Source organism: Notechis scutatus, chromosome 5 (genome assembly GCF_049901735.1).
Source record: "Notechis scutatus isolate UNSWTSFEM ecotype Mainland chromosome 5, rNotScu1.2, whole genome shotgun sequence".
NCBI classification, from domain to species: domain Eukaryota; kingdom Metazoa; phylum Chordata; class Lepidosauria; order Squamata; family Elapidae; genus Notechis; species Notechis scutatus.
Window position 1 is genome coordinate 23865485 of NC_142013.1, and position 14804 is coordinate 23880288.

General features: G+C 34.4%; 1 long non-coding RNA gene across 5 annotated transcripts; it reads right to left on the reverse strand.

The window, feature by feature from the left end:
- Positions 1–3815: 3815 nt before the first annotated feature.
- Positions 3816–14640, reverse strand: LOC113416909 (uncharacterized). 5 transcript variants are annotated; one of them, XR_015749760.1, is made up of 4 exons: positions 14502–14640; positions 11206–11265; positions 6205–10810; positions 3816–4079 (listed from the first exon to the last, which is right to left on the reverse strand). It is a non-coding gene; the product is annotated as an uncharacterized LOC113416909 (long non-coding RNA). The 5 variants fall into 5 exon arrangements; XR_015749758.1 differs by having other exon boundaries at positions 6219–10820; XR_015749757.1 differs by having other exon boundaries at positions 6205–10820.
- Between the last annotated feature and the right edge of the window lie 164 nt (positions 14641–14804).

A 14804-nucleotide genomic window follows, 5' to 3' on the forward strand; every position in this document is an offset into this window, starting at 1 on the left:
CTTGGGATTGAAAGGGCGCGCAAATGCAAAAATGAGTGGAAGAGAGATGGCTGAGGCGGGATGTACAGCTCTGAGGCTGAAACTGCTGCTCTAGTACAGTGTATGAAGTGAGCGGTTCATAGGCAATGGCATAACTTTCAGTGCAGGCAAAAGGAGCCTTACTGCTTTAGCCGCACCGTTATCCGCACCGTCAAATAAACCTTTTTGCAGCCTGAGTAAAGGGTTCTAAAAACACTCCTAACACCAATCCAGCCCTTGTTATTAAATACAGAAAACAACAACCAGGGAATCTTTAGTGTGATGCCCTTGTACTAACTTTAACCAAGCGGCTCATGGATCTTAAGTATACATAACTTGCCAGCTAAATACATTTGGTAATTTACCTCATTAGATCCAAAAGAATTGACCCAATCTTACAAAATAATCCCATTTTCTATATGAATAAACTGAGGTCTAGTTATAAACTCTGGTGGAACACATCCACACACTAAATGTATATTGTTACTATAAAACCCTGGTCTTAATACTTTTTGAAAACTACTTTTTATACAAATATCCTCTGATTTACATAAGCTTTATTTAGGTAGACAGCACATAATATGACCTAAATAGGAAATCTCTGAAATCCTTATATTTTACAGTCATTCAAATTCTCTGTGGACCTGCAGCTCAGCTGTGGATTTAAAGAACTCTTATTCACAGAGGGTACACTGAGATTCCACTGCAAGTCTTATTTTAAAGTGATTAAAACTTGCTATATGGGTACTTGCTTTTTTTCATAAACAATGAAAACGAAGTTATATCTTAATTTTATACTATAAAGACTTCCAGTTTTCAAAATTTGGGCTCAAAATGCAAAATGCAGTAGTTCTAGCATGACTTTTTGATGGATTTGACTTTCCACATTTCCCACTTGCTTATAATAGCTAACATGTTTCCATATGCAGAACCCAAGATCCTTGTAGTAGTTTGGATAGGTAATCCAAAGCCCTACATATTATTTTAACCATTTATTCTAATCTCACTTCATCCACGTCCATGGCATTATGGCTGAATAGATCCAATATTTTAAATATGGGAGATGGGGGAGTTTTCAATGCTCCAAGCAAGACAGTCCAAGTTCAAATGGAGATAACACAGAAATGTGCTTCAAGTATCTTGCATTTCTTCCGGGTAAAAAGGGAAAGCTTTGTACTTGTGACTATCTAATTATTTGAAGCTAAATCCTACAGTATATGAAAAAATGTTAGATCTAAATCCTTAATATTATCCTTGGAAAGGTTCAAGGTAAATTCGTGAGGACAGTGCTCCAAATCTCCAAGTATGTCCCAAATGCCATCCTCTAGGTGAAAGCTGGTTTATTTAAAGAACCTAGTGATTGTTGGCAATTTTAATTTTTTTAAGTGAAGTTAAACTTTATCCAATGTCCCTGGTTCCCTTAATAATTTCTGGCTAATTCCTATTTATCTGGAACCAGAACCTGTTGGATAAACTGTCTCCCAACACCATAAAGCTAAAGATTTTCCTGTCCATGGGTTCTGATCAAACTATGATACCTCTTAAACTAGAAATCCTGGAAATGAAAAGGCAAACTAAGCTTAATTTAGCTCCTAACAGTACTAGGCCTTGGAGTTAGAATCTGAAGCAAAGTCTGTAGCCATTCATATATTTTATCATTTTGGAATTACCTAACCTAGGAAGAACAGACACTCAGGCCTAAATTAACATCTTTTCATCTGCATCCTTGCCCAGGAAGCTCGGGGATAGTCAAAATGGTTGAGCAAAATGGATAAATACAGTATAGTACAGTATATAGAGATCTATATAGTAAACTGTTATACTCCAGTTGGTAATCTTCCCTGGCTACCAAGATGAATTCTTCCTTATTTGTGGACAGGCAACCTACTAAGAACTACTGAATTCAAGCACAACAGTCACAGCTAAGAGAAGGAAGACTGGGGAGACAAACATATGTGAGGCTGCTACAGGGAAGAAAGATGAGAAGGACAAATGGACTGGGCAGGCATATGGCAACTAAAGGAAAGGATCAGTAGTGGTATGTGTTAGGAATATAAGTCACCTAACAGGTATTTGGGTTAGAAATATATAAACCAGGATAAACATTTTAGTACTATGTCTTTAAGAGATTGCAAAAACTGCAATTGGGTGTGGTTTTTCAAACAGCCATAAGATGGAGCCAGAAACTTGGGTTGTTTAATCTTAGTCTCAGAAGAGAGTGTGTCTGAGTGAGTGTCTCTGTTTCCTTCTGTTGGAAAGTATTGCTGTTGCTCCATTTCTTCTAATTGACTGATATTACTGGATTTAATGTAAGTCTGATACTGAACTGTTTCTGACACTGGAATTTGATATTTGGATTATCCCTGGATTGAAAAACTGATTGATTTTACCTGTGAATGACTTTGGATTGCTTATTTTGGACTTTGCTTAAACCTTTTTGGAAGTAAAAACCTACATTTCCTGTACAGTGTATCTGTGTGCTCTGTGTGTATTATTCCAACACTACTCTCAAATACGTCTCCCTGTATGCACTCATTCTCCTAACGGGGAATTACCTCAACAGTATGCTGCACTTGAATTCAGGTACAATGGCAACAAATGGGAAGGGAAAGCAGACTGACACACTGGAAATGTGTGAGGAGGAGTTAGGAGCAGTACTACTTGCATCAGCCTTATCCTCATCATCTTGCACTACTCTTCCAGATTCTTTCTCAGACAAAGCCTGGAATCAAAATGATCCAGGTTTTGTTTTGGCTGAAGAGCAACTATTCCAGAAATGTTTTCAGAATTCCAAGATAAATCACACTATTTAATGCACCAATTTCTTAAAAAATTTCATAGACACCTATATCTAAATGCTAACAATATTGGGGTCATATGCAGCAATAATAAGTCACCAGCAAAACTGCTGTGCTCTCTTCATTTGTGGAGTTTTTATGTTACTATTGGGTATAGTAATTCATTAATAGGTTTTATTTACTATAACTTCTATGACACATCAATCAAACCAAGTTAAAAGATAGAGGAAATTTCAGCAAAACAATAATATTGTATATAATCATAATAAAAAATTTCCAAAAATCTTGCATTATTTCATATTTTATTATATATTTTCTATCATTATTATATCATTATTATATCATCTGGTATTATTATTATACCAGAAGGCTCTCTGAAATAGCCAACTGTTTACAAGTGTCTTATCAGGGAAGGAGTTTAAATTACTATTGGGCAAATTATTTCACAGGAGGAAGAGGGGCTTCAAAAAGAATGCTTATTTTTGAGCTTCCTTCCCACCAGAATTCCTAGTGATTGGGATTACCAAACATATCTGATTAGTGCAGATTGTTCAGGTAGTCTTTGACATATGGTTGGTCACTTAGTCATCATATAAAGTTATGACAGACTCCAAAAGGGATTTATGAGCCAAATTTGAAGTTCTGACATCTACCCTCTAGTCAGGGTATTTAGGGCATTTGGCAACCAGCCTGCATTACAGCCATTTGCAGTGTTCAATGATCATATCACCACAATTTACAATGTTTTGCTGGAAATTGGTGCTTCCATCAAAACCCACTACATGGTGAATAATGTGTTCACTTAATGACTGTGGCTTTCGCTTAATGACAAGTGCAAAAAAAAGGTAATAAAATCAGGTGTGGTCATGTGTGGCCAACTATATGATCATAACTAATGGCAAAAATTGTGGGCTCAAGTGTGGTCATAATTTGAGGGCTACCTGTATTTGGAGTGTACAGCATCAAAGATATCCAAGTTCCAAGCCACACAGAACTATATAGACAATAACCAGCACCTTTAATTGTATCCAGAAATAAACTGGTAGACAAGTACAGCTTACATTAAATAGGGATTAAAAGGTTGTACATGGTTTAATCCATTAGTTACAGGCAATCATATTCTGTACTATCTGAAATTTCTAGGTGGGCCTCATATGCAATATGCTGCAATAGGCCAATTAAGAAATGTCAAAAGTATGAGTGACTGTCACCAGAATCCCCACTCCAGGAAAGTCTCTTTTGCACAATCATTGACTGGCATTCCTAGGAAAGAAGAAATGGAACCATAACTGAACAGAATCACAGCAATTTGGAAGGTTGATAATACTGAAAACTGAAGGATTCAATAATATGAAGATAATCATGCTCCCACCACCCAATTCTATAAGAGGGCACCCATGAGACTAAACAATATGATTTTTATCACATGCCTAGGCTTCCTGGCTCAAAAGTCTTTATGTAATCCATTTCCTTCAGAATTGTTTGTAGCTACCATAACACAACTTTCTCTAGAAAAGAAAATTTGCAGACTGGACAACAATAATCTAAGATAGCTAGGTGCAAAGATGTCCTCTTAAAGATGGACAATAAATTCTTCTTTTAAAATTAATACTTGGTTTCCTTCCCACATCCATGAGGAAAAGTGGAGAGCAGTACAAGCAGTGATAGAGGGCAAAACCAATGTGATATCTAATTATCTGCATATTGAGTTGAGATTAGGAAGCTAGAAGTGGGAAATGATCATACATGACAATCTCTTTTTTCCTGTAACAGCTCATCCTTCCATACCCCCCTCAGTAATAATCTATTACTGCTTTTCATACTTTCCTACGTTCATCTAATACAACTCCCTCAACTTTACTTTTTTATAGCACACAACTCTAAACCTTCTTTTCCAATGAATTTTAATCTCATTCCAAAATTGGGAGCCCTCCCTGTTCTCTCCCTTTGAGTGGGAGCCTTTCTTCTCTATTCCCCATCTTCCACCAAAGAAATGAAACTGTCCTTTTCATCACTTTCTCTGCCATTCCTCCAATGTTCCCTTTACTAAGTCCTCACACCAAGCTATCATCCTGGAATAAAATGAAGCTGAATGGAGTCCATTCAATTACCTCCACATTTAGTACCCAGTTAATTCCCAGTCACAATTTTTCACTCCTTGTTCCTTCTATTTATTAATTCTATCTACTTTATTTATTAAATTTATACGCCACCCATCTTCTTGTCAAGATGTGCTGCTTGTCATTTCCTCTACTGCTCATGCTGGCTTCCACTTTCCCTCATGATGGATGCCAACTAACCTCCACCCACAAATACACTTATCTTTGGACACAGCAGTCACTGCCACTGAAAGCCCAATTTCTGGCCTCTCCAATCAGTGCTACCAGCCCACAGTTTGCAAAACTGATAAAATTTCCAGGGCATGTACCTGCTTTCTTCCTGTCAGCTAGACAGAACAGGTATACATGTTATTGATTATTCACTCTCTGGACTTTTAAATACTTGTTGCTGGCCCTACTCTTATGTCTGCAGAAATTCCTAATGCTAATAGAAACACCTTATATCCAAACATTAAAGACCTGAAAATATTTAACATAAAATATGTTATATTGGACAGCAAAAAAAAATGCAATAAATATCCATTGCTGGCATTCACAAAAAAAGCAGGCTTGAATGAAACAATAGATTTTCATGAACACATCTAGAATATCAGAGGAAAACCAGAAGAGAACACAAAACTTAAACCATGAAATATTTGATAACCCACCCAAATCTCAAATTCAGTAATGTTTTAGAAATATATCTAAAACCTATCCTGTGTATACATTGTTTTTCAAAACAGGATGTCCACATTGTGGCCATCTGTTGCCTGAGGATGTAAAGCTGTTTTGATCTTAAATTATTTCTCTAAACATGCATATCAAAAAACATGTCCCATTGTAGCCAGTGGTACACATATCACTAAGTCACCATATCAGTGTCTGAGATTACTATATACTGTAAAAATTCACAAGAATTTTGTGTTGCATTAATCCTAAAAGGCTTGGGCAATTTGTTTATAACTTTTAACCTATTACCAAAGACAAAGTAGTTTGTTTTATAACTTTTGGGCTATAAAACAAGCTCTTTCAAATTATACTTAAAAGAGTACTTTCTGGGAATCTTAGATAAGTTTTCAAAAATAGTCTGTCAAACTGAACAGATTTATTACAATAGATTAATAAATTATAAACACCACCATACTTTCCATATATTGTGTTTCTTTTTCAAGTTGTGTTTTGTCATTAAATGAAAACCCAGGCTTTCATAATTTTGTTATATTTAATAAAACTAATATTTAGTTTTATTAGATTTTTATCTCATCTTTATTACTTTATAAGCAACTCACATTGATGTACATACATAAGAATAGTTCTTCCACTTCCTCTTTTTTCCAGTAACAACAACCCTGTGAGGAGGGCTGGTTTGAGAGAGAGTGACTGGCCCAAAGTCATCCAGCTGCTTTTTCATGCGTAAAGTGGGACTACAACTCCAGTGTCTTGTTGCTTCTAGGCCAGCACATTAATCACCACTCCAAACTGGCACGTGTGCATTCAGTTAATTTGATTTTGTTAAAATCCATATGCAAAAGCAAACATCAATGTCAGAATAATAACAGGGAAATGTATTTTGTCAACATGTTTGCTGAAAAATCTTTATACCGGCAAATTGTTTTAGATTTTAAATTCTTCAGTAGTTTAAAGCTTGGCTATCTGAGGGACAAAAAATAGAGAGGTTTATCACAGATGCTTATTTTTGGGGCACACAGGATGAAGTCTCTGGCAGAATTTATCCCGGATGGAAATGAATTTCTTTTAGAGTTACTGTAACTCTCCATTCAGCCTTCACTCAAGAAGAATATCAAGATACATTTTAAATCTACTTTTTGAACAATTTTAATGTGTTACTATAGGTACTGTTTTATGTTTGTGTTGTTACTTTGATTAAGTGCAGTTAAACATAGTTGTTTTGTTATGTTTCCTGAGTTTGGGTTGTAAGGTAAAAAGATAGAATACAAATTGAACTAATAATAGTTTAGACCTACAAACATGTATGTCTGAAGGAACCTATTCTCTGCTTTCTAACAAACATAACACTGAGATTTATATACAGTACTTAGATTTAGTGTTTTTCAGCCCTGTGACAAGTGGTTTACAGAGTCAGCATATTGCTCCCAACAATCTGGTTCCTCAGTTTACCAACCTTGGAAGGGTAAGAATTGGGGCTAGAATTTCCATTGCTAATAGATGTCATTTATGAGTTCTTGCCAGCTGTCTCACTGACTGCTTATAGGGAATCAGCAAAGAAGGTTGCAAATGGTGCTCACATAACCTCGGGAAACTGTGAAGAGCAGAAGCGGTTGTAGGTACCACTCATTCAGCGCTGTTGCAAATTTGAATACACACTGAAAAAGTGGTCATTAAAGCAAAGACCACCTGTACTGACATTTATAAAAATATTCAAAGGCAGCCTTCTAAACACAGGAATGGATATAATGAGTCTACACTGTGCATTAATTTTTGTTTCTTTTACATGGATTATTGAAAAAGCTATGGGCCCTAGATTCATAAATTACATTAAGTCTACAGATCAGATTTTCTAAATGATAGTATCTGGATTCATACAATACACTTGGATAAATCCAAACAAGCTACATTATGATTTAACACAATTTCTGAAATTGATCAGTATTACAACATATTGTGGCAAGTAGTATTACAACAAAGGAGACAAAAACATTTCACATTACATACATATCAATAAGCAAAAGTGGCTTTAGAAGTACAACCACCTTTCAAATAGATTTATTTACTTTTATATGTATTTATTTTTGGGGCTCTTAAGCTGCTTTAACCATAGTAGACTGCGACTGCATACATACCTGATACAGCAATCAAATTAAAATAATGCATATAATAAAGAACCAAAATATTTCTGTACTACTAACAAATATCTCACATATAGATATCCCTTTGGAGAGAAGAGTAAGTTAACATATCAAGCTCCAAGTGCCAAGCATATACAACTTCTCAAAAACTCTGAACCATGGGTACATCAAATTTCATATCCAGTACAAATCAAGTATTACATGCACGATCCCATAAGCTTCTTATTCCTAGATCTTCTGTTTTATCTACGTTATTGTTTAGCTTATTAGCTTTATCCAGTCCATTATTACCTTTCTAAAGACTTTGTTACTATTTTTACCATCAACTACATAATATTATGAAACATTGTATTAAATATTCATGAATTTTATGTAATTCATGTGGCTATTTAATAATTTATTTTATGCAATACCTGTACTGAAAATCTCACAAAACTCAAGAAGACTAATAGCAGTAATTGAAGAAAAAAATCTCAAATTAGGAAGAGAAAACACTCCAAATTATATGAGAAGTCTGAACTGCTTTTGGTGACCTAAACTTCTGTTAGAACGGGGGTCTTCAAACTTGACAGCTTTAAGACTTCTGGACTTCAACTCCCAGAATTCCTCCTCCAGTCATGTTAGCTCAGGAATTCTGGGAGTTGAAGTCCACAAGTCTTAAACTTGCCAAGTTTGAAGACCCTTGTGTTAAGAGTTTTATTCTGTTCAACTTTCAAGTTTTCAGTCAAATGTATGTTTAAATTTTCCCAGTTTTCTAATGACATAAAATCCACAAATACAATAGACCACTATAGTTATTTATTTATCCAATTTATTGGCCACCCATCTTACCACAAGGTAACTCTGGGGGGCTTTTATTATTGTAATATTATTGTATTATTGTACGGTAGTGTTAACAGTAAGAAAAGTTGATATTTCAAATAGTTCTTTTTGCAAAATTTCTTAAAACCATCTTTCCATGTAGGAATAATTCCATATTATGTCACAATGAAAACATCAAAGTGAGCAGTTTTAGGTATTTTTTGTCCCTAATCAAACTTTAATTTAATAAAATATTATTTTTAAGTGACTAATGCCACACTTTTATAGCCAGTGATCTTAATTGTTCCTGCTCCTAAATTATTTTGGTCATTCTTTTTGGCATTTTCTCCAGTTCTATAATACTGTGTTTCCTTGAAAATAAGACCCTGTCTTATCTTTTCTTTGCCACTAAAAAAGGCACCAGGTCTTATTTTTTGAGGTGTGTGTGTGTGAGGATGTTGTCCACTGACTCACTTCACTTGTGTGCGTCGCCCCCAGCCTCCTTTTTGCTGTCAGAAGCCTTACGGAACTTCTTTAGCTTTGGATGATTGCAGCCAGACCTCACACCTTGGCCCATTTCTTTTGCAGCCAGCAAGGCTTTATTGAAGGCTTCCGTAGCCGATAACAGAGCTCTAGATCAATCCAGGAAATCAAGCTAGGATTTACTTTCTGTGTGGGCCATATTTTCAGGGAAACACAGTATTATTTCTGAGGTTAGTGAACTGATCTATACATATTATTCCAAGGACAGCTGCATAATAAATTTGTACACAGGCTCTAGCAGCTTCTTTTTTTACCTTTTTCTTAACAAGCCAAATATTAAATGTACTGTTGAACAGCAGTTATAGTTTTTAATTAAACTATGTACCAGAACTTCATTACTTCTTTTCTAGTCAGTCATTGACAAATCAGATCCTATCTGTATATATTTAAATTAGGGAAAGTTGTGTGTGTGCTTAAAATACACATTCCCTAAATTTTGAAAGAGCCTTTTGAGACTGCTTGAACTATCTTTCATTTTTAGTTATTTTAAATAATGTATCATATGACCAGAAAACCCAGAAAAAAAACCATTAATTCATGAATTTGAAAAGGACTGCTTCCAAAACAGTTCCTACATGGGAAGGGGTTACTTTTTTTGTCAACTGGCAGAACCTTCCATTATTACTATTCGTTGCTTTCTATTATTAATCAGGTATTAATCTGCATGTATTTTATTTATTATACCCAATTCTATCACCACTATGTATTTGTACTGCATATCTTCTTTTTCATGTAAAAATAATTACAGTAAAATTGCAAAAAACTTTTACTTCAAACTTAAATCTTTCTATCTATAAATAAACATAATACAAATTGAAAACTATAAAAAATGTACGGGAGATAAACCTGATTCAATGATATTGTACTGTATAACTTAAATTTGATTATTTTTCTAGACACTGAAATAACACACACCTGTTAACCTCTCATGAAGGAATAGATTCCAGAATGTAAAAATTATAATTATATATGTTTACTACTGCTGTTTGTTTTAGCAGGGCATTGTGTGATTTTGGTTAAAAAACATTGATGACTAGCTTCTGTTAATCCTTATTCAAGAGTCAATACTATCCATCCAAAGATGGAAAACAGAAATTGGCAACCTACAATTCATATTTGGTCCTTGACATAAAAATAATTCAACTATTTACCATGGTTTCTGTAGCCATGTACCTCAACAAGTGACTCTAAGCATCCTACATCATAGATATATATCTCACTGCTTTGGTTTTCTATTTTACTTTAAAAAAAACATTGAAGACAACTGTATAATCAGTTTGCACAGCAGAATTATTGAAGAAGAAAGCAAGAAGTAACTCAAGAGAATTTAGAAGATATAACCACCCAAGCTCTACCTATGGCTCCTAATCCTCCCCAATGCATTTATTTAATGCATTAGATGCATTACTGATTTCAGAATAATTGTTAAGGATTACAAAAGAAAGGAAGTATACACAATTTTTTTTTTTGAAAGATCAAGTTTTTTAAAGCAACATTTGTAAATTTGAAAGTTATAAATAATCAATCATCATCAAATAATCATCAAATAAGTAAATAGAGGATTACTTTTAAAGTTATCTTCCTAGATCCATTTAGATTCCCTATTGATAAATCTGCAAAACTATTAAAAAATTCTTATCAATCTTTTTTGTCTTCTTAGTAAGTATGGCATAAATCCCTCAGGAATGGAATGTGTCATCCAACTTTTTCAGGACAAATTGACCTATTTGATTCTATTTTGGAATAAGTAGTAGTTAATAAATGAATACATATAAAATTGAAGACCCGAAATACCAAAATACAATGTCTGTCTGTCTGTCTACCTAGAATTTCCCCCCCCCAAAACAGTGAATTTGGAGGGGAGGGAATGTCATGTTAAATTTACTAAGAGGGCAATGTTGAAAACAAGGGAGTGGCCTGAGGTATAAATGGCTACCTGCTAAAAAGCATGGATACCTTTGAAAGTGAACTAGAAGATCAGCTGTTCCTTGAAACAGGTATATGTCTGGTGAATGTAACCTTTTTGTTATACTTTTGTTTTTGTTATTGTCTCTATTTTCTTTCTTTTACCTTTAAAAAATTACCTCTTTACCTTAAAAGAATTACCTTTTTTCTTACCTCCCATTCATCTGGCTTTACTCCTAATTTCCTTTTTCCATTTGTGTTCTATATAGAAATCTATAGAGGAAAGATTGAGCAATTTATTTGTATATATCCCAATGGAAACAAAGACATTTCAAGATATTACTTTCAAGTACAGAGTCTTGTGACATCTTATTGACTGATACTTGTATTACAGCAAACACCTTCATGGATTACAGTCCACCTCACCAGACATTTGTTATGATAAAGTTATCAACTTATTAAAGAAATATGAATCTTTAAAATAAAACAACTGATTTACATATTAACAATTTATAATACATTTCTTTACTGCACTTTGTTGCAGCACTTTGTATCTGTATAAATTAGTTATACAATACTTAGTTAGCTTATTGTAATTTAAAATCTTATGGTCTTCTGGTTTCTAACCTGATATCTTAGCCTTAGCCACTATATCATACTGGGTTTTACATACGATTCATTTAGTGACCATTCAACATTTCAACAGTACTGGAAAAAATGGCTTATAACTGGTCCTTATACTTACAACAATCACAGCATGCCTATGGCTGCGATCAAAATTTGGACACTAGACAACTGGCATATATTTACAATGGTTACAGCATCCTAGGGTCACAACCTGCATTTGTAACCTTCCCAGAAGCTTCTAGCAAGCATCTAATGGGGAACTGGATGCATTTTACAACTGCATGATTTGCTTAACAACCCAGTGGTTTGCTTAACAATTATGACAAAAAAGTTGTAAAATTGCTCAAGACTCACTTAACTGCCTTAGGAATGGAAATTCTGGTCCCAAATATGGTTGTAAGTCAAGGACTAACTGTAATAATAAAACAATTGCAGATAAATAACAACATTACTACTCTGTCCTATTTTAGTTGGACAGATCCAGACAAAGACTATAACTGTATATTTATGCTAAACTCAGTGGCACTTCTAAATAAAAAGGTGTCAGCAAATCTGGGAAGATCAGAATCCACTAAATTAGAGATTGATTACTTAATGTCTTTTCTAGATGAACTAGTGAATTACTATTGAAATAGATGAATAAAGGTATAAATTATCAAGCACAAAAAGGAAATTTTCCTGATAAGCAACATGATTTTTGTATACATACAGATAGCCCTCAACTTACAGCCACAATCGGACCAGAATGTCTATTGCTAAATAGTTGTTGAGTGAGTCATCCAATTTTACAACTTTTTGCTGCAGTTGTTAAATAAACCATTGTAGCTAAGTGAATCATGTCATTATTAAATTAATCAGGTTTCCCTATTGACTTTGCTCTTCAGAAGCACCGAGGAAGGTTAGAATGGCGATCACGTGCCTCCTGGAGGATGCAATTGTTGTAAATACATGTCAAGTTTCCAAGCGTCCAAATTTTGATCACATGACCACTGTGACCATTGTAAATGCAAAGACTAGTTGTAAAATGTCATTTTTTCATTGTAATCTTAAACAGTTGTTAAACAAATGGATGTAAATTGAGGGCAAATAGAAATCCTTTTACAATTCACAACTTTAAAACTTCCTTTATTATATATTTATTTACTGAAAAAAGTATAAATTGGCTGATTTCATACATCCTACTGGATCAATGTTATCAAACCACTGTGGCCAGATACAAAGATACACAAAGCCATGACTCATATAATTCCATGTGAATACTGGAGTTGGGTAGCCAGTAAATTTAAATAAATGACTTATTGAACAAAGCACAGTGAATGGGATTCATATGATACTCTTAAGACATTGACCATGGTTTATAAACCATAATCTCTGTAGTTACCCAATATACAAAACTAAAAACCAAACAAATTACATTTTGTCTTAGCACAACACTTGAATTGGGATACAGAAATAAGCAATGAGATGACTAAGTTTGCAGACAACATCAGCTTATAAAGAATAAGAATTAGTGAAAGAATAAGCAAACATAAAATGAGTGTATTAGAGCAAAATTCTGACTTCACGTACATACATACTGAAATAAGAATAACTGACCACAAAAGGGATTTTGAGTTTATGGCAGATAGATCAACAAAAAAATGTTGCTTCACTTGTGCTCCTGATGTGAAAAAGACACAATACAAGAGCTTGGAGGTCATTGTGAATTAAAACCGAATCTGTCAATATCATAATGCTTTTTTACAAATCTATGATACATCCACACTTGGACAATATCTACAAGTTTGCTACAAGTAGCACAAAAAGGATACTATATAACTGGAGAAATTGCAAGTTGTCCAAGAAACTGGAACAACTACTCTGTGACAATATGACAATTAAGCGTCCTCACAATTCTTTAAATATTTTCTTCTCACAATTCAAACTCTAAATCTTAAAGTTGAACGCCCCAATAGCTTAGACACTGTAAGCTTCATAAACAGTCTATCTTGATATGAACAATAGTAGGAGAGTTCCTCTTGAAAATGCCTTCACTTTCTAAGGTCCATTTCTTGTACAAATAAGCCTTCTCTATGCCTGTCCCAATGTAAAGTAACTCTTTTTCAGTCTGTTTTTCTAATTTCAGAAAAAGCACCTGGATAATTTTCGTCAGTCAGAGCCTTAGAGTTTCAATTCAGTTTGATAATGACAATTTTGTAGTTTATATTTTAAGTGATAGTGCCTTCACTTTTGAGCATCTAAAAAAAAGGGATATGTATATTGTAAAAATAAGTAACAGAATCAAAGATGATTTAGAAGATTCAGCAATAAAAACGGGAAATGTTTCATGCAGATCTTAACTACAATGAGAAATTTTGTGTTTTCATGAGGGATGGGCAAACAACTTTTAAAAAAGTACAGAGAAATTCAAGAAGGATAAAGATTCCCAGTTGCAAAACAGTACTCATGCTATGCAGTCTTGTGTGCTGCATGCCCATTTCCCCAAACAACTAATTTTAACAGTTTATTGTTCTTAAGAATGACTGATTACTAGACCTAATATATTTAAAGTCCTCAAACTCTTGTCTCTTCCAAATAGCCTTTTATCTGAACAGCCAACTTTTTAATGAACAATTCCTGCACACAAGTCTTAAACACAGGGTATGCATAAAGCCTAGCACAAAAGGGGTCAGTCTTAAATTGTTATTTAAAATTCATTTGTTTACAATTAGTTTGCTTATCTAGTTCTTAACAAAACGAAATACCGAGCAGATAAACCATATTTAGGAATGCAGAATACCTCCGTTTCCTCTCGGCAAACATATGGAATGAATCAGTTTTGATACCATAAAATGACAATGAAAGAAACCCAACCACCAAGCAAAAGTTTAGAGGAAAAATACCTCGGGAGTTACTTTGCAGAAGATTATCCCCTCGGAGGCTCAACGGGATTTATTTTTAAAGAATTGCATCTAGGACTCATGCATGCCTCAAAGAAGCATACAGTATTTAGTAAGGAAAATTCTCCTGTGGAGGAATGAATCTGGAACCACGGCTTAAATCGGGAGTTTTAAATTCCTCACGCCCCAAAACTAAGAGGGGGGGGGAATCTTTTTTTAAAATCCCGCAGAATAACTTCCGCATTAGCGGACTCAACTTCCCCGCACCCTCAGTGGGCGTTTCCCAAGGAAAAAGAAAATTCAAAC